We start from the raw sequence: 25,645 nt of genomic DNA on the forward strand, positions 1-25,645 counted from the left end.
TACATAAAGCAAACAGGCAACACATAGCTCAAGAACCAAGGGTCAAGTAAAATAAACATGAAAATATGCAGGGGAGTTGTTTTACAGCAACAAGTCATGGTTTGGATATTTTGAAAACAGAGTGATGGCAAGGATTTGAATAAGTCAAAGAGATTTTAATTCTATCAATGCATGTGACACACATACACTCATGAACAGAGATAAATTTTAAAGATCAGTGACAAATGATATTTTTCCTAGATGGGCAATAAAAAAACAAGATTAATACGATTGGATTCATCCAAAAATATGAAACCTACAATTTTAGGAATTAGAAATACTAACCAGAATACAGTGATCATGTTTAATACATTAAAAATCGTACAAAAATCCTAAAAATACAAGGTCAGTGGCATTGGAAAGGTAAAGAAATTTTTGAACTAATGCAATTGGTTTCACTCGATTTGGTTTTGTAAACCTCGAGTTATTCACGTTTTGGGTTCTCTGGTTTCAACACAAATTAACAGGAACTTTCAAAATTAAAATCTGGCAGGAACGTGCCTGGGCCGCGCGGATTTGAAAAAAATGGGCCAGCCCGGGGGGGGTGTGACGCCCCGGAACCGGTACCATGAGGATCCCAGCGAACCCGCCGAAATCCGCACGATATCGATTCCGACACGCCCTCCGACACGACGTGCGCGACAAAGCACACGTGATGCCAGAGGAATTACCACGAGTAGTAACATTACAACAGGTTTACAATAGAGCCCACAAGATACATATATTACAACAACGACTCCAACGAGTCAAGATACAAATATACAATACAAAGATCCAAATCATACAGAAGATCGAATACGTCCGAGTACGGACAAGATACAAATTGGACTAAGAGTCCTGAAGATAACCAGTGGCGTCCATAACCCTGCCCAGGCCAAGCCGGAAGGGTAACCTTGCTAACGTCGTCTTCATCGAACATATCTTCATACCTGCCCGGTTATGTCCCGTAGAAGCAGCAATAAGTACGGGTTCGTACTTAACAAGACTTCAAGACGTATAAGCATTCGTCAACCAGTCGTCCTTTGTACTTGAGGCACGCAGGGGACTTAGAGGACGCAAGAGGAACGTCATAGGCGATATGGTGGGGTTAAGCGGCAACGCGAAAGCACTAAAAACCTATAGAGACACTCTACAACATTCGTCTAATCAGAGAAGGTGAGAGAGCGCATAAACTAACAGTTCTATACTCTGCAAACATAACCCAACCGATGTGTTCCCCCCTCGCCAGGAGGTACTTACAAAGGCACTCACACGGTTATCAAGTTTTAATCATTTATTATTGAAGTCGTGCTAACTTACTACACAAGTTATTATGATTGAAACAACATGTGTAAGTTGTCTATGGTCGAGTCATACAGCTCCAAGTCGTCCATAACCGCGGACGCGGCTTATCGATAAGATTGTAACCCTGCAGGGGTGCCCAAATGTGCCCACACGCACGATCAACCCACTTACGACAGGTGGATATCACGACACGCACTCTCCTTCACTACAACAATGTCCAGGAAGCCACCTAACTAAGTTAACCCGTTTCGGAGCCCGATCGAAACTCCGACGCGGACTTAGCTGTTTGCGTCTACGGCTTTCGGATGGAAACAGTGCCCGCAGGGTGAATCCATCTTCAGCAATACGTACCGCATCCTACGAGCGTGCAAGAGACAACGGGGTTACAAGGCAACACGGCTTCCCCAAGAGTAACATCATATCATCTGACCACAAAGAAACAAGCTTGCACGCCCGGGAAAAACAAAACAAACATCCAAACTAGTTGTGGCCACTGGACAAAGCTGTAGATTCCGGCAGTGGTCGAGGGGAGACCCGGTAAGCATACCCACGTGTGGTTAGAGCGCTCAGTCTCGGAACAGATAACAAGAACTCGGGTCCTAAATTATTTAGGAAACACAAGTGAGCCGTCACAAAACGAGCAGCTGACCCACCGATGCCTCCACTAAACAAATGTCAACAACTAAAGTAACCATGATTCTTCCCAACATATAACCCGATAAGATAACAATAACGATAACGAGATAAAACAGCACTAGCATGCACTACGACTCGCAAGGCAGACTCGATAACCAAACAATAGCCGTGGGAGGTGAGGGTGGCAATATGGGCTGCTTGAGGTAACCAGTGGAAAGGACACGTGACAAGAACGCAACTTAAGGATAGCATGAGGGAGAAGGCAAAATAAAATAGGTGAGCGACTCCTACAGGGGCAGGAGTATAGGGGAAATGCTTGCCTGTTAAAGCTTGCCGAGGGACATCCGGAGGACTTGTCGTATCTCACCGCACCACTTCGTGATCCTATCCGGGAAGAAGCAAAATGCTACAACAACCAACGGATGCACATCTTACTTCTACGGCAAAAGAATCAGCATGAACATGATATGATATGCATGGCATGGCAAACATGATGCGGCGATGCAACTTATCCAATTTAAGCGGAATCGGAATCCGAACAAGCAATTATTAGGTTCGAGTTATTTTTCTACCCCGCATATTAAATGTTGTTAAGCATGGCAAGACAAAGCATAGGTGCGCTACACAAAATTAAATGGAACCGGGACATAGATAAACAATCCCGCACAATTCCATATTTAATTATTAGGTGAATCGCTATCAACCCAAACAACCCCATGATATGCGATGCGATGCAACACATGATGCTATGATGAATGCAACAAGTTATAGATAGGACATTTATAAAATAGGTTGGCTTAGGGTCGAAGTCTCACGGTATCGGAACAAAGGGGTTCGCCGGATTCGGGTTCGGAGAGGAAGAACATGAAGCGGGGTCTCGGCCCTTGGATCCGTGAAGGAGAACTTGCGGTCTTCGGCTTCGGAGGTTGATGGCGAACTTGGCGCGACGGTCTCCGGTTCGAAGTGGAACTTGGGTGTGTCGACAACGGCGCACTTGGTTTCGCCGTGAGGAACTCGAAGAACATTTGAGCCACTTCGGGTAGCACCACCATGTGCACATGGTCGCAGCACCGTATCACAGCAACATCAACAGGAGCACCACCACACCAACGGACCACACCGGAAAACGAGTAGCTGCAGCCACAGATCAACGTTTGAGTTTGGGAAGCAAAACAACGTAGGAGCATCTCGAGTAGAAATTTCGTCAAACAGTTGACATGCAACCACACAGATATGCCCATCCTCAGGCAGCAGAAATTGGAGGCCTTGAGCTGGACGCAGAGAAGGCCGAGCAGCGGTGCGGGAGCAGAGGCCGGTCGGGTTCGAGGACGAGGAGACGGGCGCGGGGACCTGAGCGGAGTGCTGCTGCAGGGGGGCAAGGCGACGGCCGGGCTGGAGGAGATGCGCGAGGCAGGCGACATCGGGAACAAGAGCAGACGACGGGGAGGATCTCGCTGGCTCGCGCAACCGCGGCTAGGGGCGGCGGACGGCGGGCTCGCAGCGCTACGCGCTGCAGAGCAAGGAGAGGCGGGGCCACGCGCGGTGGGGTCGTGGGCGCGCTGACGGCGTCTGGTGGCGAGGCAAGCAGAGGCGCGGTGCTAGCTTGCGCAGGAGGCGGTGGCCGGAGCAAGGGAGAGCTGGGCGAGGGCGGCGCGCAAGGAGGAGCCCGTGGCGGAAGGCGGCAGAGGCGAGCGAGCGGGACGCGGGCTCGAGCTCGAACGAGGGGAACCGCGTCTCCTGGCGTCGGGGAGAAGAGCGAGCTGAGAGGTGGGAGGGGTTGTTCGCGAAAAACGAAAAGTGGAGGGGGTGTTTGGAAGATGGCCGGCGGCGGGGGTGGGAATGAAAGATGGCCAGGGGAGGCCAGTTGGTTAGCTAGGGTTTGGCTGGCGGGTTGGGGTGGGCCGGATCTGGGGTGCCGGCTGGGCCTTCCTGGGCCTGGCCGGTTGGGAGCTTGTCTCCCCCTTTTTTTTATTCTTTAAAACTGTTTTCTGTTTTTTTTCCCTGGTTGCTTTAAAGCCATTTTAAAAATAGTTTTAGTATCACAAAAATACCAGAAAAATATAGTTTTAGTTTGGGGGTAAAGAGGGAATAATTTTGGCAACAAAATATTGTTTTAATAAAATAATTTTGTGATGCTAAAAAATATGCATGATGCCATGATGACTTGGAACGACACGGAAAAACAAGCAGCGGTGAAAAATCTAATATTGGGTTTTTCCGGGTCGTTACAAACGACACCACTAACAAGGAACCTCGCCCCGAGGTTCCACGTCAACCTAAGGGGGAGAGAGGTGAACTACCGGATCTTCTGGCGACGTATCGATCTCCTCGACACCACTAACAAGAATTCTTGCTCCATGCTGATCGGGCGACACCACTAACAAGAAGTCGTTGTTCCGTTGATGATGATGCGCTTCAGTTGAAATCCTCCGAAGATCGAACCTATTAGGTGAGGCAAAGATCGTCCAACCCGCGTCGGAACCTAAGACTCGGAAAAACTTAGATAAGAGAGAAGACTCAAAACTCGCATAGGTAAGAGGAGAAAGAATATATATAAGGAGAAAAATCAGAACTAATCAGATATATCCAGCGAATTTTAGAAAATAGTTTTTGACACTAGACACAACAACGTTCGTTTGGCAAGGTTATCCTACAGGCTGGACTAGTGGGGTACCGTCAACCTGAGGCTCTGATACCAACTTGTGACGCCCCGGAACCGGTACCATGAGGATCCCAGCGAACCCGCCGAAATCCGCACGATATCGATTCCGACACGCCCTCCGACACGACGTGCGCGACAAAGCACACGTGATGCCAGAGGAATTACCACGAGTAGTAACATTACAACAGGTTTACAATAGAGCCCACAAGATACATATATTACAACAACGACTCCAACGAGTCAAGATACAAATATACAATACAAAGATCTAAATCATACAGAAGATCGAATACGTCCGAGTACGGACAAGATACAAATTGGACTAAGAGTCCTGAAGATAACCAGTGGCGTCCATAACCCTGCCCAGGCCAAGCCGGAAGGGTAACCTTGCTAACGTCGTCTTCATCGAACATATCTTCATACCTGCCCGGTTATGTCCCGTAGAAGCAGCAATAAGTACGGGTTCGTACTTAACAAGACTTCAAGATGTATAAGCATTCGTCAACCAGTCGTCCTTTGTACTTGAGGCACGCAGGGGACTTAGAGGACGCAAGAGGAACATCATAGGCGATATGGTGGGGTTAAGCGGCAACGCGAAAGCACTAAAAACCTATAGAGACACTCTACAACATTCGTCTAATCAGAGAAGGTGAGAGAGCGCATAAACTAACAGTTCTATACTCTGCAAACATAACCCAACCGATGTGTTCCCCCCTCGCCAGGAGGTACTTACAAAGGCACTCACACGGTTATCAAGTTTTAACCATTTATTATTGAAGTCGTGCTAACTTACTACACAAGTTATTATGATTGAAACAACATGTGTAAGTTGTCTATGGTCGAGTCATACAGCTCCAAGTCGTCCATAACCGCGGACGCGGCTTATCGATAAGATTGTAACCCTGCAGGGGTGCCCAAATGTGCCCACACGCACGATCAACCCACTTACGACAGGTGGATATCACGACACGCACTCTCCTTCACTACAACAATGTCCAGGAAGCCACCTAACTAAGTTAACCCGTTTCGGAGCCCGATCGAAACTCCGACGCGGACTTAGCTGTTTGCGTCTACGGCTTTCGGATGGAAACAGTGCCCGCAGGGTGAATCCATCTTCAGCAATACGTACCGCATCCTACGAGCGTGCAAGAGACAACGGGGTTACAAGGCAACACGGCTTCCCCAAGAGTAACATCATATCATCTGACCACAAAGAAACAAGCTTGCACGCCCGGGAAAAACAAAACAAACATCCAAACTAGTTGTGGCCACTGGAACAAAGCTGTAGATTCCGGCAGTGGTCGAGGGGAGACCCGGTAAGCATACCCACGTGTGGTTAGAGCGCTCAGTCTCGGAACAGATAACAAGAACTCGGGTCCTAAATTATTTAGGAAACACAAGTGAGCCGTCACAAAACGAGCAGCTGACCCACCGATGCCTCCACTAAACAAATGTCAACAACTAAAGTAACCATGATTCTTCCCAACATATAACCCGATAAGATAACAATAACGATAACGAGATAAAACAGCACTAGCATGCACTACGACTCGCAAGGCAGACTCGATAACCAAACAATAGCCGTGGGAGGTGAGGGTGGCAATATAGGCTGCTTGAGGTAACCAGTGGAAAGGACACGTGACAAGAACGCAACTTAAGGATAGCATGAGGGAGAAGGCAAAATAAAATAGGTGAGCGACTCCTACAGGGGCAGGAGTATAGGGGAAATGCTTGCCTGTTAAAGCTTGCCGAGGGACATCCGGAGGACTTGTCGTATCTCACCGCACCACTTCGTGATCCTATCCGGGAAGAAGCAAAATGCTACAACAACCAACGGATGCACATCTTACTTCTACGGCAAAAGAATCAGCATGAACATGATATGATATGCATGGCATGGCAAACATGATGCGGCGATGCAACTTATCCAATTTAAGCGGAATCGGAATCCGAACAAGCAATTATTAGGTTCGAGTTATTTTTCTACCCCGCATATTAAATGTTGTTAAGCATGGCAAGACAAAGCATAGGTGCGCTACACAAAATTAAATGGAACCGGGACATAGATAAACAATCCCGCACAATTCCATATTTAATTATTAGGTGAATCGCTATCAACCCAAACAACCCCATGATATGCGATGCGATGCAACACATGATGCTATGATGAATGCAACAAGTTATAGATAGGACATTTATAAAATAGGTTGGCTTAGGGTCGAAGTCTCACGGTATCGGAACAAAGGGGTTCGCCGGATTCGGGTTCGGAGAGGAAGAACATGAAGCGGGGTCTCGGCCCTTGGATCCGTGAAGGAGAACTTGCGGTCTTTGGCTTCGGAGGTTGATGGCGAACTTGGCGCGACGGTCTCCGGTTCGAAGTGGAACTTGGGTGTGTCGACAACGGCGCACTTGGTTTCGCCGTGAGGAACTCGAAGAACATTTGAGCCACTTCGGGTAGCACCACCATGTGCACATGGTCGCAGCACCGTATCACAGCAACATCAACAGGAGCACCACCACACCAACGGACCACACCGGAAAAAGAGTAGCTGCAGCCACAGATCAACGTTTGAGTTTGGGAAGCAAAACAACGTAGGAGCATCTCGAGTAGAAATTTGGTCAAACAGTTGACATGCAACCACACAGATATGCCCATCCTCAGGCAGCAGAAATTGGAGGCCTTGCGCTGGACGCAGAGAAGGCCGAGCAGCGGTGCGGGAGCAGAGGCCGGTCGGGTTCGAGGACGAGGAGACGGGCGCGGGGACCTGAGCGGAGTGCTGCTGCAGGGGGGCAAGGCGACGGCCGGGCTGGAGGAGATGCGCGAGGCAGGCGACATCGGGAACAAGAGCAGACGACGGGTAGGATCTCGCTGGCTCGCGCAACTGCGGCTAGGGGCGGCGGACGGCGGGCTCGCAGCGCTGCGCGCTGCAGAGCAAGGAGAGGCGGGGCCACGCGCGGTGGGGTCGTGGGCGCGCTGACGGCGTCTGGTGGCGAGGCGAGCAGAGGCGCGGTGCTAGCTTGCGCAGGAGGCGGTGGCCGGAGCAAGGGAGAGCTTGGCGAGGGCGGCGCGCAAGGAGGAGCCCGTGGCGGAAGGCGGCAGAGGCGAGCGAGCGGGACGCGGGCTCGAGCTCGAACGAGGGGAACCGCGTCTCCTGGCGTCGGGGAGAAGAGCGAGCTGAGAGGTGGGAGGGGTTGTTCGCGAAAAACGAAAAGTGGAGGGGGTGTTTGGAAGATGGCCGGCGGCGGGGGTGGGAATGAAAGATGGCCAGGGGAGGCCGGTTGGTTAGCTAGGGTTTGGCTGGCGGGTTGGGGTGGGCCGGATCTGGGGCGCCGGCTGGGCCTTCCTGGGCCTGGCCGGTTGGGAGCTTGTCTCCCCCTTTTTTTTATTCTTTAAAACTGTTTTCTGTTTTTTTTCCCTGGTTGCTTTAAAGCCATTTTAAAAATAGTTTTAGGATCACAAAAATACCAGAAAAATATAGTTTTAGTTTGGGGGTAAAGAGGGAATAATTTTGGCAACAAAATATTGTTTTAATAAAATAATTTTGTGATGCTAAAAAATATGCATGATGCCATGATGACTTGGAACGACACGGAAAAACAAGCAGCGGTGAAAAATCTAATATTGGGTTTTTCCGGGTCGTTACAAACGACACCACTAACAAGGAACCTCGCCCCGAGGTTCCACGTCAACCTAAGGGGGAGAGAGGTGAACTACCGGATCTTCTGGCGACGTATCGATCTCCTCGACACCACTAACAAGAATTCTTGCTCCATGCTGATCGGGCGACACCACTAACAAGAAGTCGTTGTTCCGTTGATGATGATGCGCTTCAGTTGAAATCCTCCGAAGATCGAACCTATTAGGTGAGGCAAAGATCGTCCAACCCGCGTCGGAACCTAAGACTCGGAAAAACTTAGATAAGAGAGAAGACTCAAAACTCGCATAGGTAAGAGGAGAAAGAATATATATAAGGAGAAAAATCAGAACTAATCAGATATATCCAGCGAATTTTAGAAAATAGTTTTTGACACTAGACACAACAACGTTCGTTTGGCAAGGTTATCCTACAGGCTGGACTAGTGGGGTACCGTCAACCTGAGGCTCTGATACCAACTTGTGATGCCCCGGAACCGGTACCATGAGGATCCCAGCGAACCCGCCGAAATCCGCACGATATCGATTCTGACACGCCCTCCGACACGACGTGCGCGACAAAGCACACGTGATGCCAGAGGAATTACCACGAGTAGTAACATTACAACAGGTTTACAATAGAGCCCACAAGATACATATATTACAACAACGACTCCAACGAGTCAAGATACAAATATACAATACAAAGATCTAAATCATACAGAAGATCGAATACGTCCGAGTACGGACAAGATACAAATTGGACTAAGAGTCCTGAAGATAACCAGTGGCATCCATAACCCTGCCCAGGCCAAGCCGGAAGGGTAACCTTGCTAACGTCGTCTTCATCGAACATATCTTCATACCTGCCCGGTTATGTCCCGTAGAAGCAGCAATAAGTACGGGTTCGTACTTAACAAGACTTCAAGACGTATAAGCATTCGTCAACCAGTCGTCCTTTGTACTTGAGGCATGCAGGGGACTTAGAGGACGCAAGAGGAACGTCATAGGCGATATGGTGGGGTTAAGCGGCAACGCGAAAGCACTAAAACCTATAGAGACACTCTACAACATTCGTCTAATCAGAGAAGGTGAGAGAGCGCATAAACTAACAGTTCTATACTCTGCAAACATAACCCAACCGATGTGTTCCCCCCTCGCCAGGAGGTACTTACAAAGGCACTCACACGGTTATCAAGTTTTAACCATTTATTATTGAAGTCGTGCTAACTTACTACACAAGTTATTATGATTGAAACAACATGTGTAAGTTGTCTATGGTCGAGTCATACAGCTCCAAGTCGTCCATAACCGCGGACGCGGCTTATCGATAAGATTGTAACCCTGCAGGGGTGCCCAAATGTGCCCACACGCACGATCAACCCACTTACGACAGGTGGATATCACGACACGCACTCTCCTTCACTACAACAATGTCCAGGAAGCCACCTAACTAAGTTAACCCGTTTCGGAGCCCGATCGAAACTCCGACGCGGACTTAGCTGTTTGCGTCTACAGCTTTCGGATGGAAACAGTGCCCGCAGGGTGAATCCATCTTCAGCAATACGTACCGCATCCTACGAGCGTGCAAGAGACAACGGGGTTACAAGGCAACACGGCTTCCCCAAGAGTAACATCATATCATCTGACCACAAAGAAACAAGCTTGCACGCCCGGGAAAAACAAAACAAACATCCAAACTAGTTGTGGCCACTGGACAAAGCTGTAGATTCCGGCAGTGGTCGAGGGGAGACCCGGTAAGCATACCCACGTGTGGTTAGAGCGCTCAGTCTCGGAACAGATAACAAGAACTCGGGTCCTAAATTATTTAGGAAACACAAGTGAGCCGTCACAAAACGAGCAGCTGACCCACCGATGCCTCCACTAAACAAATGTCAACAACTAAAGTAACCATGATTCTTCCCAACATATAACCCGATAAGATAACAATAACGATAACGAGATAAAACAGCACTAGCATGCACTACGACTCGCAAGGCAGACTCGATAACCAAACAATAGCCATGGGAGGTGAGGGTGGCAATATGGGCTGCTTGAGGTAACCAGTGGAAAGGACACGTGACAAGAACGCAACTTAAGGATAGCATGAGGGAGAAGGCAAAATAAAATAGGTGAGCGACTCCTACAGGGGCAGGAGTATAGGGGAAATGCTTGCCTGTTAAAGCTTGCCGAGGGACATCCGGAGGACTTGTCGTATCTCACCGCACCACTTCGTGATCCTATCCGGGAAGAAGCAAAATGCTACAACAACCAACGGATGCACATCTTACTTCTACGGCAAAAGAATCAGCATGAACATGATATGATATGCATGGCATGGCAAACATGATGCGGCGATGCAACTTATCCAATTTAAGCGGAATCGGAATCCGAACAAGCAATTATTAGGTTCGAGTTATTTTTCTACCCCGCATATTAAATGTTGTTAAGCATGGCAAGACAAAGCATAGGTGCGCTACACAAAATTAAATGGAACCGGGACATAGATAAACAATCCCGCACAATTCCATATTTAATTATTAGGTGAATCGCTATCAACCCAAACAACCCCATGATATGCGATGCGATGCAACACATGATGCTATGATGAATGCAACAAGTTATAGATAGGACATTTATAAAATAGGTTGGCTTAGGGTCGAAGTCTCACGGTATCGGAACAAAGGGGTTCGCCGGATTCGGGTTCGGAGAGGAAGAACATGAAGCGGGGTCTCGGCCCTTGGATCCGTGAAGGAGAACTTGCGGTCTTCGGCTTCGGAGGTTGATGGCGAACTTGGCGCGACGGTCTTCGGTTCGAAGTGGAACTTGGGTGTGTCGACAACGGCGCACTTGGTTTCGCCGTGAGGAACTCGAAGAACATTTGAGCCACTTCGGGTAGCACCACCATGTGCACATGGTCGCAGCACCGTATCACAGCAACATCAACAGGAGCACCACCACACCAACGGACCACACCGGAAAACGAGTAGCTGCAGCCACAGATCAACGTTTGAGTTTGGGAAGCAAAACAACGTAGGAGCATCTCGAGTAGAAATTTCGTCAAACAGTTGACATGCAACCACACAGATATGCCCATCCTCAGGCAGCAGAAATTGGAGGCCTTGAGCTGGACGCAGAGAAGGCCGAGCAGCGGTGCGGGAGCAGAGGCCGGTCGGGTTCGAGGATGAGGAGACGGGCGCGGGGACCTGAGCGGAGTGCTGCTGTAGGGGGGCAAGGCGACGGCCGGGCTGGAGGAGATGCGCGAGGCAGGCGACATCGGGAACAAGAGCAGACGACGGGGAGGATCTCGCTGGCTCGCGCAACCGCGGCTAGGGGCGGCGGACGGCGGGCTCGCAGCGCTGCGCGCTGCAGAGCAAGGAGAGGCGGGGCCACACGCGGTGGGGTCGTGGGCGCGCTGACGGCGTCTGGTGGCGAGGCGAGCAGAGGCGCGGTGCTAGCTTGCGCAGGAGGCGGTGGCCGGAGCAAGGGAGAGCTGGGCGAGGGCGGCGCGCAAGGAGGAGCCCGTGGCGGAAGGCGGCAGAGGCGAGCGAGCGGGACGCGGGCTCGAGCTCGAACGAGGGGAACCGCGTCTCCTGGCGTCGGGGAGAAGAGCGAGCTGAGAGGTGGGAGAGGTTGTTCGCGAAAAACGAAAAGTGGAGGGGGTGTTTGGAAGATGGCCGGCGGCGGGGGTGGGAATGAAAGATGGCCAGGGGAGGCCGGTTGGTTAGCTAGGGTTTGGCTGGCGGGTTGGGGTGGGCCGGATCTGGGGCGCCGGCTGGGCCTTCCTGGGCCTGGCCGGTTGGGAGCTTGTCTCCCCCTTTTTTTTATTCTTAAAAACTGTTTTCTGTTTTTTTTCCCTGGTTGCTTTAAAGCCATTTAAAAATAGTTTTAGGATCACAAAAATACCAGAAAAATATAGTTTTAGTTTGGGGGTAAAGAGGGAATAATTTTGGCAACAAAATATTGTTTTAATAAAATAATTTTGTGATGCTAAAAAATATGCATGATGCCATGATGACTTGGAACGACACGGAAAAACAAGCAGCGGTGAAAAATCTAATATTGGGTTTTTCCGGGTCGTTACAGGGGGGGGGGGTTTCCAGGTGGAGGTGGGGAAGAAAATAAGAAAAAGGAGGGGAGAGAGAGAGAGCCCGGGCGGGGCCCATGTGTATGGCCGACATGGCCTAGTGCCATGCAGCGCACGCTCGGGACGTCGTCTCCCTCCTTGCGATACCACGCCGCGACGCGGGCGGCGAACAGAAAAGAAGATGGGGACTGGGCCAGGGCTTACCGGCGGCGGGCGGCGACGGTGAGGGCTGGGCGGAGTGGCGGCGCGCCGAGGCCGTCCAGGGGCACGTCCAGGTGCGGCTCGGCAACGTCCTCCGCGCCCTTGGCAGCTGCTCCCCGTGGTGACCTCCTCGCATCATCTCCCAGCCCGACGGTATCCGGCGAACCTGGGCGACGCAAAGCGGTGTGTTAGGACGACACAGCGACAGTGAGCAGAATGGTGCAGAGAGAGGGGGCAGAGGACGTCGAGGGCTAGCCCCATCTGCTCACCATGCACGTGGGAACCCCGGCAATGGTGGTGTTTTTCCGGCGAGCACGCGGCCAGAGCGGCGCTGCAGCGTTCTCGGGCAAGAACTGGGGAAGTGAGAGGGTGGAGTGGGGGTTGCGGTGAGGGAGAGGAGAGTGGTGTGAGGGGATAGGAAGGCTCGGGTGCCCTTTTATAGCCGGGCGCGGGCTCACGGTGGACACGGTGTAGGGCGACGATGCACAAGGTCGGGGGCAAGTGAGGTAGGATGCGACCGAGCAGCCGAGTTGCAGTATCATGCACGGCATCCAGTGGTGGTTTTAGTGCAGCTGAAAACCCGGAAAGAGGTGGGCTAAGTTGTCTGAACCGAGGTGAGGATTGCGCGTGCGCGAAGGTGTTCGATACGTCCAGACAGAAGAAGAGGGCACGCGGGAGAGATATGATCATCGAATTGGGGTCTAAGCACGGTGCCTTGCAGGCCTATGTCAAAGGGTCCAACGGGAGAGGCGAAGATGGTTGGGAACGCGCAGGCATGGCTAGCACAGGGTGACCATGTTCTTGGCGAGCACGAGCTAGATGTTGTGGGGCTGGGCTCGCATCGGGACCATGCCCGTTGGTTAGAGGTGTGCCAGGGCTTCATCATGGCGCAGCCTTGGGCATTGGGGCGTTGGCTTCCTCCTTGCCCAAGGAAGTGGTGACCACCAGGTTGGCATGGTCGAGAGAGAGGACGGGGAGCCTGGGGCTCGGGGAAAAGGCACCCAGGGACTCCAGGAATCGTGGGAGAGAGGCTAGACACGGGTAAGGGTGCAGGGGTGTAGGTCTAGGACGTTTGGGTCAAGGCCTATGCCACTCAATGTCATTGGGAAGGAGGAGAAGAGCCATGCTGGTGGAAGGGTATAGGGCTTATCTATGGTTGCAGGTTGGAGAAGTAGGGATGCAGGAGAGTGGCTTCCCAAGGTTTAACCAAGAGAGGAGAGATGGAGAGAGGAACATGGTGTATGAGTGCCATACATGCAAGGCATGGCCGGCTCACCTTTGGTGCATTCCTACATGAGCCACGGTATTGACTAAAATGGAGAAAGTTGATTAGCTAGGTGATGGTGTGGATGATGGCAAGGTCTAAGATTGAGTTTGGTGAAGATTAGAATTTCTATGCCCATGGTCAAATTTGAATGAAACTTATTAGAAATATTTTGAAGTTTTTGAAAGTAGGAGGATGATATTTTGAGTTCAAAGTGTGCTCTACTTGCATGACAATGCATAGTAGGTTTTTCTTAAAGCTATTTGGCAATAAAAGAAAAAGGCAACAAATGGTGTATCTATCTATATGTACTATGTATTTTGTTAAAAAGAAAGAATAGATTAAATATTTTAATGGAAAGTATTTTTGGGTTGAAGGAAAGGAGATGATACAAGACACCATCCACATTTCCTATTTTAAAGGTTTGAAAGCTATGATAAAACTAGGATTAGTTTTGTAGTGAGATTTAGAGAAGAATCTTAAATAGGATTTTTGGAAAATAAAATATTTTGGGAGAAGTGATCTCAAGAGTAGAGAGTGGCTACATAATGTAGCTTCCATCTTCACTCTTGGTCTTTGTGGAGATTAAGCTTGGAGTAAAGAAAAACAAGGGGTAGAAGTGAAGGAAGTGATCTAGAGCTGAAACATTGGATAGGTTACAAGATCAAGTGAATATCAGAATTGTGATGGTAGAATGGGACATGCAAGACGTGGAAGTTGTAGAGGGTGTTGCATAGATGAGATCCATGCATTGAGGTTGCCAATAACAGTTGGGGGTGCTTAAGAAACAACTGCCAAAGTTGGAACATTATAAGCCTGCCAAAACATCTTATTGACTTGGCTTCAAAATCATCAAGGATAAGTGGGTATAAGAAAGATTTGGTTCAAGGCAATGACGTGGTTGGGAAGTGCTCATGATAAGTTAGGTCTAGGACCAAGTGTATTACCTTATATGGCAAGGGGTAGCTTAATCCAGGGGTACCAAAATGGAACCTGATAACAGTTTTAGGACTTAGCCAAATTTGTGAGGTCCTAGGGTTTTTGACTAGGATAAGAGAGAAGGATGCATTAAGGGTGTAGATGATCCCTAGTCTTGAACTAAGGATGAGTTGAGCAAGATTATACCATAAAGAGGGATTTTAAGTAGGCTTACTCATGTTGTCATGAGTAGGGAGGGTTTGAGGTATTTAAAAAGGAAAACAACTTTTTCTAGGCCACACATGGGTTTTATTAGGTGAGTTTTTGGTTTTACCTCTAGAGGTGTTGTTCTTTGGGGTAGCTCAAGACAAAACTCAACAAGCAGATCAAGGCAATTCATCTACCAACAGATCAAAGCAACTCATTACAGCAAACAGATCAAGACAATTCATCTAATTAGCTTATAGAAAAAGTTTTTGTTCCCCCTGATTTTTGCACTAAGGACAATTAAACATGGTTGCAAAAGTTGGGGTGTTACAGATCTTCCACCCTTAAAATAATCTCGTCCCGAGATTACTAAGCGTAGAACTAGAGGGGTTGTAAAGTTTACTACAGTTAGACTCCATTCTTCTGTAGATGTGCCGTTGTTGAGAAGGTCGTTGCTTCATCTTCTGGGAGACATGGTAACTTCTGGCCGAGGGAAAAACTCCATGAGAAGGTTGACTACTCCATGCAGGTGTTGAATCTGTAGCTTCTTAACGATCCTAGCGGGGGTTCATGATTTCTCGGAGAGTTAGTATACTCCAACGGTGCTTTAGCAGGGTTGAAAACTTTTTAGAGTTAGCTTAGATTTTTAGTGGAAGATGAAGTCTTCCACCCTTAAAACTGTTCATCGGGGAGGGGGTTAAAACTTTAAGCTTCGGCCATGGGTCTTGTCGAGCGCTTTTGGAAGAAGTCATTGATCTCTCGTCTTGAGGCAAACATCTTCATAGGACGTTGTGTAGTCCACGGCTTCAAGAGGGGTTAGTGTAGTCCCATGTTTCCAACGGTGTTTTAGAAAGTTTTAAGATTTTAGGGTTAGCTCCAACTTTTAGTGGAAGACGAAGTCTTCCACCCTTAAGATTTTTCATCCGGTTTTTGGAAAAAAACTTAGAGCTTCGGCCTAGTAGTTCTGTCTGGGGCTTCTGAAGAAGTCGTCGATCTTCCGCATTCAGTTGAAGAAGCTTCAGGGGTGACGTGCAGACCACAACTTCAAGAGACACTCACGGTGTTAACTAAACCATATGGGACGTGCGGTGAGTTAGTAAGCTGATGAGATACCTGGTTGGTATTCATATGAAGCAGCAACAAAGTTCGTCGAAGACAATCTTCAGCTTGAGTGTTGGTGCTGACTTATACCAGTTAAGAAGTGAGCGGGTAAACTACACCTTTTCTTGAGTCTTGAGGTATCTTCGGGAGCTTCACTTGATGAGCCATGTGATGTAGCTTGGCTTTGACGCTATTGTTCTTTCTGCTTGATAGGCGGTGTGTTAGAAGGTGGTTTCAAGAAGTTATCCTCGAGGTTAGTATGATATACTCCAAGGTTAGACCAAGTTAGTATGTCTTCTCGCAGAGGTGCAGTCACTCTCGAAGGTAGGGCTTCTTCTTCATTGGCGTAGTAGAGTCGCTTCAGCGGATCTCGAAAGCAGTTAGTGCAGATAGAGGTCTGGGTTAGTTTTTCCCGAGGGTTGAAAAACAACTGTTAACGGGTTTAGAGTTAGAGTCTTCCGTTAACCTATCATACTAACTAGCAGTTAGCAAAAATATCGGTGAGGTAGGTGAGGTTGAAAACATCTTAGGGAGGCTTCCTACGTTGGTTTATCCCACTAAGTGTCTTTTTCAGGCCGAAAGACTAGAAAAACATTCACACAACAAACAAATAAAAGACACTCAAGGCAGCACACTAGGGTACTACAAACAATCAGCACACCAAACAAGGCACTCTAAGTATCTAGGGATACCTAATTCGTGGGGGTAGCTCAATCGAAGCGATTGAGTTTTTCCTATCCATCCTATAGGTTTGGGGGTTGGTCACATAAGCGGACATCTTCATCTTGCTATCATCGGCTTCAACAAGGATCCTTGTAGCAGTTGGTGGTGAAGCAGCCCGGGGGTTGAGTCATTGATGTTGAGGTGAATGAAAAAAAAACTACGTAGAACTTATGGTCTCCATCCCGAGGATGTGAGGTCTTCAGAGGGGTAGCTGTTGAGGTACTCCCAAAATCGACAACTTATGGTGGCTGGCCTAAAAGTTACTAGTCAAGAACTGAGGACTTGATCCCAGATGACTGCGAAAAGGTGCAAGTCCACGGAGGAACAAGGTCAGCTCCTTGACAGACTTTGGTGATAACCAAAGACATGATCTTTATGTGCATGACTAAATCCACATCCAATCTTCAATAGTTGTCGTTGCAGATACATGAGACTTCCTAAAATGTTGATCCATCTTCATCTTCGAGTCTCTGGGTCTGAGTCGGGGACATCGTCCAATATGTAGGTTTGAAGTGGGTGAGATGATAGAATAAGAATTTTCAAACATTTTAATACAGCGGAGGGATAAGAATTTAGAAGTTTCGAAGAAACGAGAGGAGTAGAAGCTATGCTTCTGACAAAAGAAAGAATTTGTTTTGCAAATAGTTTTTCCCCAAGTATTTGTTTGCCTAACTAACGTCCATGCTAACTAAGGTCTCCTACAGTCAGGATGGCTCTGATACCAGCTTTGTGGGGACCCGGGACTAACTGTCCGAAATACCCTGTTATGTATACAGTTCACGATCCCATGATCAGTGCGTCGTGAACACATAACCGAACTGATATCAAATTACACCATCCATTACAAAGCGGAATAAGAAAATTACAATAAGGTCTCATGCCCATTACTTACATAATAGCCTCGAAGGGCCTAACTAAACATCAGAGTAGCATCATCACTTCAACAGCGCGAAGCCCAAGTCATCTGCCATAAACCCTACAGGCAACTGACTGGGAAGACGTTCCTAGCTCGCATAGACGTCGCCAACTCCGTCTTTATCCATCGTGTTCCTCCAAGTCTGGCCAAGTAAATAACCAGGCCGGGACATAGCCGTGAGTACATTTGGAATTGTACTCGCAAGACCATTAAGCAAGTTCTAACAAAACTTAACTAAAGATTGATGGAGAGAAAGAAGTCAGGGTTCTCTATGTGGATAAGAAAATGGGAAGAGAAGAAGTTTTCTTTGGTGGAGAAAGCATCCCGACTCCACGGTCGGAGGGGACACTTAGGAGTTTAACTAAGACATTTCTATAGAAGGAAAAATCTCCAAGAGGGACTACACATAAAACACTAGGAAGGGAGTAACCCAGTTTATTTCCTTTTCGACCATCTCCATATGGTCATCACAATTTTCCCGTACCTTCCCGGTACTCCGAAAACAAGTTCCTTCATTTCCTTTGTCAAACTCTTTCATAAAACAAAACTCTTTAGGCTAAGCAACAGCCATTCCAACCATCCATGACCGCGGACACGGCTATTCGAATAGATTTGACTCTGCATAGTTTGCACACTTTCCCCACAAGATCCGCGAGTTCATCATGTGGGCATCATCCCCGCATATCAACTATGCCATGACAAAAACTCGGACATAGCCTTTCGCCTATTCGTCTTAGCATAGGATCCTACCTTATGGAGTATGTACCTCCCCGGCACCGTGGCAGCTCACCTCACTTTGAGCGTGGCTCCACCACCAAGCCAGGAGAACCATAGTGTCTTCCGGACGGGTCAGCCCCGAAGGCCTCCCGTTATACTATTGTCTCCACCAACGACAATCCGGATTCAGGGGTAACCTTACCCTTATATAGTTGTGCGGTGTCCCATGTTAAGAAGAACAAACTACGAGCTAAGCCCCATCCCACTCCAGGGTAATGTGGTTGCGCGGGTTAATTTTCACGGGTGAATACTTAGACGCCAAAGTTTTCGAAAACAAGATTTTCTTTCCAACCATCTTTGCCAAGATCCTTTCCTTTCATAAACACACACTTGGGTAAGTCCAACTCACCCAAGGTTTTCAAAAATTATTTTGAACAAGGTATTTTTCCAAGGGGGTTTCCCAACCTATAGTTTTATGAAGGAACTAAGAGTCACAATGACATGATGCTAGCCATCATACCACTAAGGGGATGATAATTGAGGTGTTAAGGGGATCATACATACTTAGGATAAGCATGTATAGGGAGAACATAATTAAGATGATTCAAACAGGGGTCATGATGTTAATCATCATACCACTAAGAAGATGACAACATGGATATGGTCAAGGGGGCATACATGCTTAGGGTAAGCATGCATAACATCAACAAGGGGGTTCACATACTTGGGAGCAAGTATGCAAAGCATCAACAAGGGGTTGAACATACTTTGGGAATAAGTATGCATGGAGTAGAGGACCAAAAATCACACATGATACAAGGAACCAAGTATATAATGGAGCAATGAGCACAACAAGAAGGATAAATAGCAAGATATCAAAAGATGGCTTGCCTTGGTTGGTTAGTCCCTGGTCCTCTTCAAAACCTTCTCTAAAATCCTCCCCTTCAACTTCTCCCTCGTTCGTGTCTAGCGTCGCAAAAATAAATAAAGCAAACAGTCAACACATAGCTCAAGAACCAAGGGTCAAGTAAAATAAACATGAAAATATGCAGGGGAGTTGTTTTACAGCAACAAGTCATGGTTTGGATATTTTGAAAACAGAGTGATGGCAAGGATTTGAATAAGTCAAAGAGATTTTAATTCTATCAATGCATGTGACACACATACACTCATGAACAGAGATAAATTTTAAAGATCAGTGACAAATGATATTTTTCCTAGATGGGCAATAAAAAAACAAGATTAACACGATTGGATTCATCCAAAAATATGAAACCTACAATTTTAGGAATTAGAAATACTAACCAGAATACAGTGATCATGTTTAATACATTAAAAATCGTACAAAAATCCTAAAAATACAAGGTCAGTGGAATTGGAAAGGTAAAGAAATTTTTGAACTAATGCAATTGGTTTCACTCGATTTGGTTTTGTAAAACTCGAGTTATTCACGTTTTGGGTTCTCTAGTTTCAACACAAATTAACAGGAACTTTCAAAATTAAAATCTGGCAGGAACGTGCCTGGGCCGCGCGGATTTGAAAAAATGGGCCGGCCCAGGGGGGGGTTTCCAGGTGGAGGTGGGGAAGAAAATAAGAAAAAGGAGGGGAGAGAGAGAGAGCCCGGGCGGGGCCCATGTGTATGGCCGACGTGGCCCAGTGCCATGCAGCGCACGCTCGGGACGTCATCTCCCTCCTCGCGATACCACGCCGCGACGCGGGCGGCGGACGGAAAAGAAGATGGGGACGGGGCCAGGGCTTACCGGCGGCGGGCGGCGACGGTGAGGGCTGGGCAGAGTGGCGGCGCGCCGAGGCCGTCCTGGGGCACGTCCAGGTGCGGCTCGGCAACGTCCTCCGCGCCCTTGGCAGCTGCTCCCCGTGGTGACCTCCTCGCATCATCTCCCGGCCCGACGGTCTTCGGCGAACCTGGCCGATGCAAAGCGGTGTGTTAGGACGACACAGCGACAATGAGCAGAATGGTGCAGAGAGAGGGGGAAGAGGACGTCGAGGGCTAGCCCCATCTGCTCGCCATGCACGTGGGAACCCGGCAATGGTGGTGTTTTTCCGGCGAGCACGCGGCCAGAGCGGCGCTGCAGCGTTCTCGGGCAAGAACTGGGGAAGTGAGAGGGTGGAGTGGGGGTTGCGGTGAGGGAGAGGAGAGTGGTGTGAGGGGATAGGAAGGCTCGGGTGCCCTTTTATAGCCGGGCGCGGGCTCACGGTGGACACGGTGTAGGGCGACGATGCACAATGTCGGGGGCAAGTGAGGTAGGATGCGACCGAGCAGCTGAGTTGCAGTATCGTGCACGGCATCCAGTGGTGGTTTTAGTGCAGCTGAAAACCCGGAAAGAGGTGGGCTAAGTTGTCTGAACCGAGGTGAGGATTGTGCGTGCGCGAAGGTGTTCGATACGTCCAGACAGAAGAAGAGGGCACGCGGGAGAGATATGATCATTGAATTGGGGTCTAAGCACGGTGCCTTGCAGGCCTATGTCAAAGGATTCAACGGGAGAGGCGAAGATGGTTGGGAACGCGCAGGCATGGCTAGCACAGGGTGACCATGTTCTTGGCGAGCACGAGCTAGATGTTGTGGGGCTGGGCTCGCCTCGGGACAATGCCCGTTGGTTAGAGGTGTGCCAGGCCTTCATCATGGCGCAGCCTTGGGCATTGGGGCGCTGGCTTCCTCCTTGCCCAAGGAAGTGGTGACCACCAGGTTGGCATGGTCGAGAGAGAGGACGGGGAGCCTTGGGGCTCGGGGAAAAGGCACCCTGGGACTCCAGGAATCGTGGGGGAGAGGCTAGACACGGGTAAGGGTGCAGGGGTGTAGGTCTAGGACGTTTGGGTCAAGGCCTATGCCACTCAATGTCATTGGGAAGGAGGAGAAGAGCCATGATGGTGGAGGGGTATAGGGCTTATCTATGGTTCCAGGTTGGAGAAGTAGGAATGCAGGTGAGTGGCTGCCCAAGGTTTGACCAAGAGAGGAGAGATGGAGAGAGGAACATGGTGTATGAGTGCCATACATGCAAGGCATGGCCGGCTCACCTTTGGTGCATTCCTACATGAGCCACGGTATTGACTAAAATGGAGAAAGTTGATTAGCTAGGTGATGGTGTGGATGATGGCAAGGTCTAAGATTGAGTTTGGTGAAGATTAGAATTTCTATGCCCATGGTCAAATTTGAATGAAACTTATTAGAAATATTTTGAAGTTTTTGAAAGTAGGAGGATGATATTTTGAGTTCAAAGTGTGCTCTACTTGCATGACAATGCATAGTAGGTTTTTCTTAAAGCTATTTGGCAATAAAAGAAAAAGGCAACAAATGGTGTATCTATATGTACTATGCATTTTGTTAAAAAGAAAGAATAGATTAAATATTTTAATAGAAAGTATTTTTGGGTTGAAGGAAAGGAGATGATTCAAGACACCATCCACATTTCCTATTTTAAAGGTTTGAAAAGCTATGATAAAACTAGGATTAGTTTTGTAGTGAGATTTAGAGAAGAATCTTAAATAGGATTTTTGGAAAATAAATTTTTTTGGGAGAAGTGATCTCAAGAGTAGAGAGTGGCTACATAATGTAGCTTCCATCTTCACTCTTGGTCTTTGTGGAGATTAAGCTTCGAGTAAAGAAAAACAAGGGGTAGAAGTGAAGGAAGTGATCTAGAGCTGAAACATTGGATAGGTTACAAGATCAAGTGAATATCAGAATTGTGACGGTAGAATGGGACATGCAAGACGTGGAAGTTGTAGAGGGTGTTGCATAGATGAGATCCATGCATTGAGGTTGCCAATAACAGTTGGGGGTGCTTAAGAAACAACTGCCAAAGTTGGAACATTATAAGCCTGCCAAAACATCTTATTGACTTGGCTTCAAAATCATCAAGGATAAGTGGGTATAAGAAATATTTGGTTCAAGGCAATGATGTGGTTGGGAAGTTCTCATGATAAGTTAGGTCTAGGACCAAGTGTATTACCTTATATGGCAAGGGGTAGCTTAATCCAGGGGTACCAAAATGGAACCTGATAACAGTTTTAGGACTTAGCCAAATTTGTGAGGTCCTAGGGTTTTTGACTAGGATAAGAGAGAAGGACGCATTAAGGGTGTAGATGATCCCTAGTCTTGAACTAAGGATGAGTTGAGCAAGATTATACCATAAAGAGGGATTTTAAGTAGGCTTACTCATGTTGTCATGAGTAGGGAGGGTTTGAGGTATTTAAAAAGGAAAACAACTTTTTCTAAGCCACACATGGGTTTTATTAGGTGAGTTTTTGGTTTTACCTCTAGAGGTGTTGTTCTTTGGGGTAGCTCAAGACAAAACTCAACAAGCAGATCAAGGCAATTCATCTACCAACAGATCAAAGAAACTCATTACAGCAAACAGATCAAGACAATTCATCTAATTAGCTTATAGAAAAAGTTTTTGTTCCCCCTGATTTTTGCACTAAGGACAATTAAACATGGTTGCAAAAGTTGGGGTGTTACAGCTTGTCCGCATAACCTGATTTACTTTCAGAAACAATAGAAGAAACTTGAGAGGATTCCTCCTTTTCATTAATTAGTTCAAAACACACAGCGGTCCTATCATATTTTGTCAAGGTGTCATCTTCTAAAATATTTTGTATGTAAGTATTTGTATGGCTGTTATCAATGCAATAAGAAAAACACCCATGCAGGACGTCATCAATATCAAGATCACTCATATGTAACAAAGAGATTTTTCTTGAGAGCTCTTCACACCACAAAAATAAAGTAAGTTCATCATGCTGATTAGGAGTAATTTCATCATCACAATACCAATTTGTAGCACTCATGGGGTTCAAATTATCATTGGAGGAGCATTGAAAATTAAAATGACCAACTCCATGGCAAAGTTCACAAATAAAAGGATAGAGGGCACACATTTTTTACCAAGATCATCTAGAGCCCTAAACCACTTTCTAGTTTTTTCATTAATATGATGGATACAATATTCATCTTTGATTTGATTAATTTCACAAGGTCTATGCATTCCACAAAAATTAACATGCTTATAGGAAATAGCATTCTTAGGAGTTTGAGCATGCTTATTGCAATCATTAACAACAATTTCATTCTTCATGCAAGCCTCTTTAAAAGGTTCATGATACTTAAATTCTTCTTAGGCAATTCAAAATGAGAAGCAAAGGCTTTATAAAGATTTGCAGCAACTTGAGAGTCAAGGCCATAAGTAGCACTCATATCTCGAAATTTATCATTATCCATAAAAGCTTCAATGCATTCATAATCATAATTTATACCTGACTCTTCACCTTTGTTGTTCTCCCATCCTTCAGCGTTCTCCTCAATCCGATCAAGAAGATCCCACTTAGCTTCAACCTCCTTGCTTGTGAAAGATCCCTCCGAACAGGCATCTAGATAGTCCTTGTGATGTCCTGAAAGCCTTGCATAAAAATTATTAATAATAACATTACGGGGGAGCTCATGAATGGGACATTTGAGCATTAGTGACTTCAATCTCCCCCACGCTTGAGAAATACTCTCTTCATCACGAGGATAAAAGTTATAAATATAATTCCTATCAATATGCACTTCATGAGGAGGATAAAATTTGGAGTAAAAGAGAGATACAATTTCCTCCCAGCCAAGAGAATGACTATTCTTCAACAATTTATACCAATGCGCCGCTTTACCAGACAGCGAAACAGAGAATATCTTCTTCCTCACTTCATCCATAGAGATACCTGCACACTTGAATAACCCGCATAATTCATGCAAAAACAGTAAATGATCTCCAGGATCGACAGTTCCATCCCCTTCATAGCGGTTATCTATAACACATTCAATAATTTTTGTGGGTATCTTGAAAGCAGTGCTTGCAGTTGGTGGATTTAAAATATCACAAGCATCATTAGAGTTATCGCATATGGGAGATAAAGCATTATCAGAACAAATTTTCTCCCCTAAAGATGGGAAGCTAAAAAGATCACAAAAACTAGCTTCCCCAAGCTTAGACTTATCCATAGCATTAGCAGTGATTGCGTTCATACTAATAACATTGCTACTATCATGCAATTGAGGCTCCATAGGTTCTTTAATTTTCGCATCACACAATTCATGTCTTAACTTAGGAAATAAATTAAAAAGCTCATAGTTGTATTCCATTATGCCTTACTAGTGTAAAACAAGAAACAAAAAGATGCAATTGCAGGATCTAAAGGAAATAGCTTCGAGCACACACACACAATGGCGCCAGAAAAGTACTTAGTTACCTGGAACCGGAGTATGAGTTCCTTTTACCTTTCCTCCCCGGCAACGGCGCCAGAAAAGTGCTTGATGTCTACGGGTGCTTCTATTCTTGTAGACAGTGTTGGGCCTCCAAGAGCAGAGGTTTGTAGAACAGCAACAAGTTTCCCTTAAGTGGATCACCCAAGGTTTATCGATCTCAGGGAGGAAGAGGTCAAAGATATCCCTCTCAAGCAACCCTGCAACCACAAAGCAAGAAGTCTCTTGTGTCCCCAACACACCTAATACACTTGTCAGATGTATAGGTGCACTAGTTTGGCGAAGAGATAGTGAGATGCAAGTAATATGGATGAGTATGAGTGGTAATAGCAATCTGAATAAAATATGGCAGCGAGTAAACATGCAACAAAACAGTAAACAAACGGAGATTCGATGCGTGGAAGCAAGGCCCAGGGATCCTGCTTTCACCAGTGGACACTCTCAACAATGATCACATAATAGGACTACTCTACACCCTCTTGTTGGATGATGAACACCACTAATTGTGTAGGATTACACGAACCCTCAATGCCGGAGTTGACAAGCTCCACAATATTCGATATTCATATTTAAATAGCCTTAGAGTGCAAGATAGATCAACACAATTACACCGAGTACTAACATAGCATGCACACTGTCAACATCAGCTATGAAAGGGGGAATAGATTGCATCAATACCATCATAGTAATAGTTAACTTCATAATCTACAAGAGATCACAATCATAGCCTACGCCAAGTACTACACGATGCACACACTGTTATCATTACACCGTGCAGGAGGAATAGAGTACTTTAATAACATCACTAGAGTAGCACATAGATGATATTCAACTAGATCACATAAAGAGAGAGATGAACCACATAGCTACAGCGGAGCCCTCAGCCCCGGGGGTGAATTACTCCCTCCTCATCACGGAGACAGCGATGGCGGTGAAGATGGTGGTGGAGACGGCGGTGGAGATGACTCCGGGGGCAATTCCCCGTCACGGCAGGGTGCCGGAA

The 25,645-nt window shown here is 47.2% G+C and overlaps 1 protein-coding gene and 2 long non-coding RNA genes across 3 annotated transcripts in view; all 3 read right to left on the reverse strand.

The window, feature by feature from the left end:
* Positions 1 to 734: 734 nt before the first annotated feature.
* On the reverse strand, positions 735 to 2,490 carry LOC139838475 (uncharacterized). Its single transcript, XR_011755332.1, has 2 exons — positions 2,280 to 2,490; positions 735 to 968 (listed from the first exon to the last, which is right to left on the reverse strand). It is a non-coding gene; the product is annotated as an uncharacterized lncRNA (long non-coding RNA).
* A 2,305-nt stretch (positions 2,491 to 4,795) lies between these two features.
* LOC139838476 (uncharacterized) lies at positions 4,796 to 6,567 on the reverse strand. The gene is made up of 2 exons (XR_011755333.1): positions 6,357 to 6,567; positions 4,796 to 5,044 (listed from the first exon to the last, which is right to left on the reverse strand). It is a non-coding gene; the product is annotated as an uncharacterized lncRNA (long non-coding RNA).
* Positions 6,568 to 8,872: 2,305 nt separating this feature from the next.
* Positions 8,873 to 25,645, reverse strand: part of LOC127342249 (uncharacterized) — a 94,259-nt gene continuing 77,486 nt past the window's right edge. Inside the window, exon 9 of the mRNA XM_071828118.1 lies at positions 8,873 to 9,121. The gene's annotated coding sequence lies outside the window, so the exon portion shown is untranslated. The remainder of the gene's footprint in view (positions 9,122 to 25,645) is intronic.

The sequence above is a fragment of the Lolium perenne genome, chromosome 3 (genome assembly GCF_019359855.2).
Source record: "Lolium perenne isolate Kyuss_39 chromosome 3, Kyuss_2.0, whole genome shotgun sequence".
NCBI lineage: Eukaryota > Viridiplantae > Streptophyta > Magnoliopsida > Poales > Poaceae > Lolium > Lolium perenne.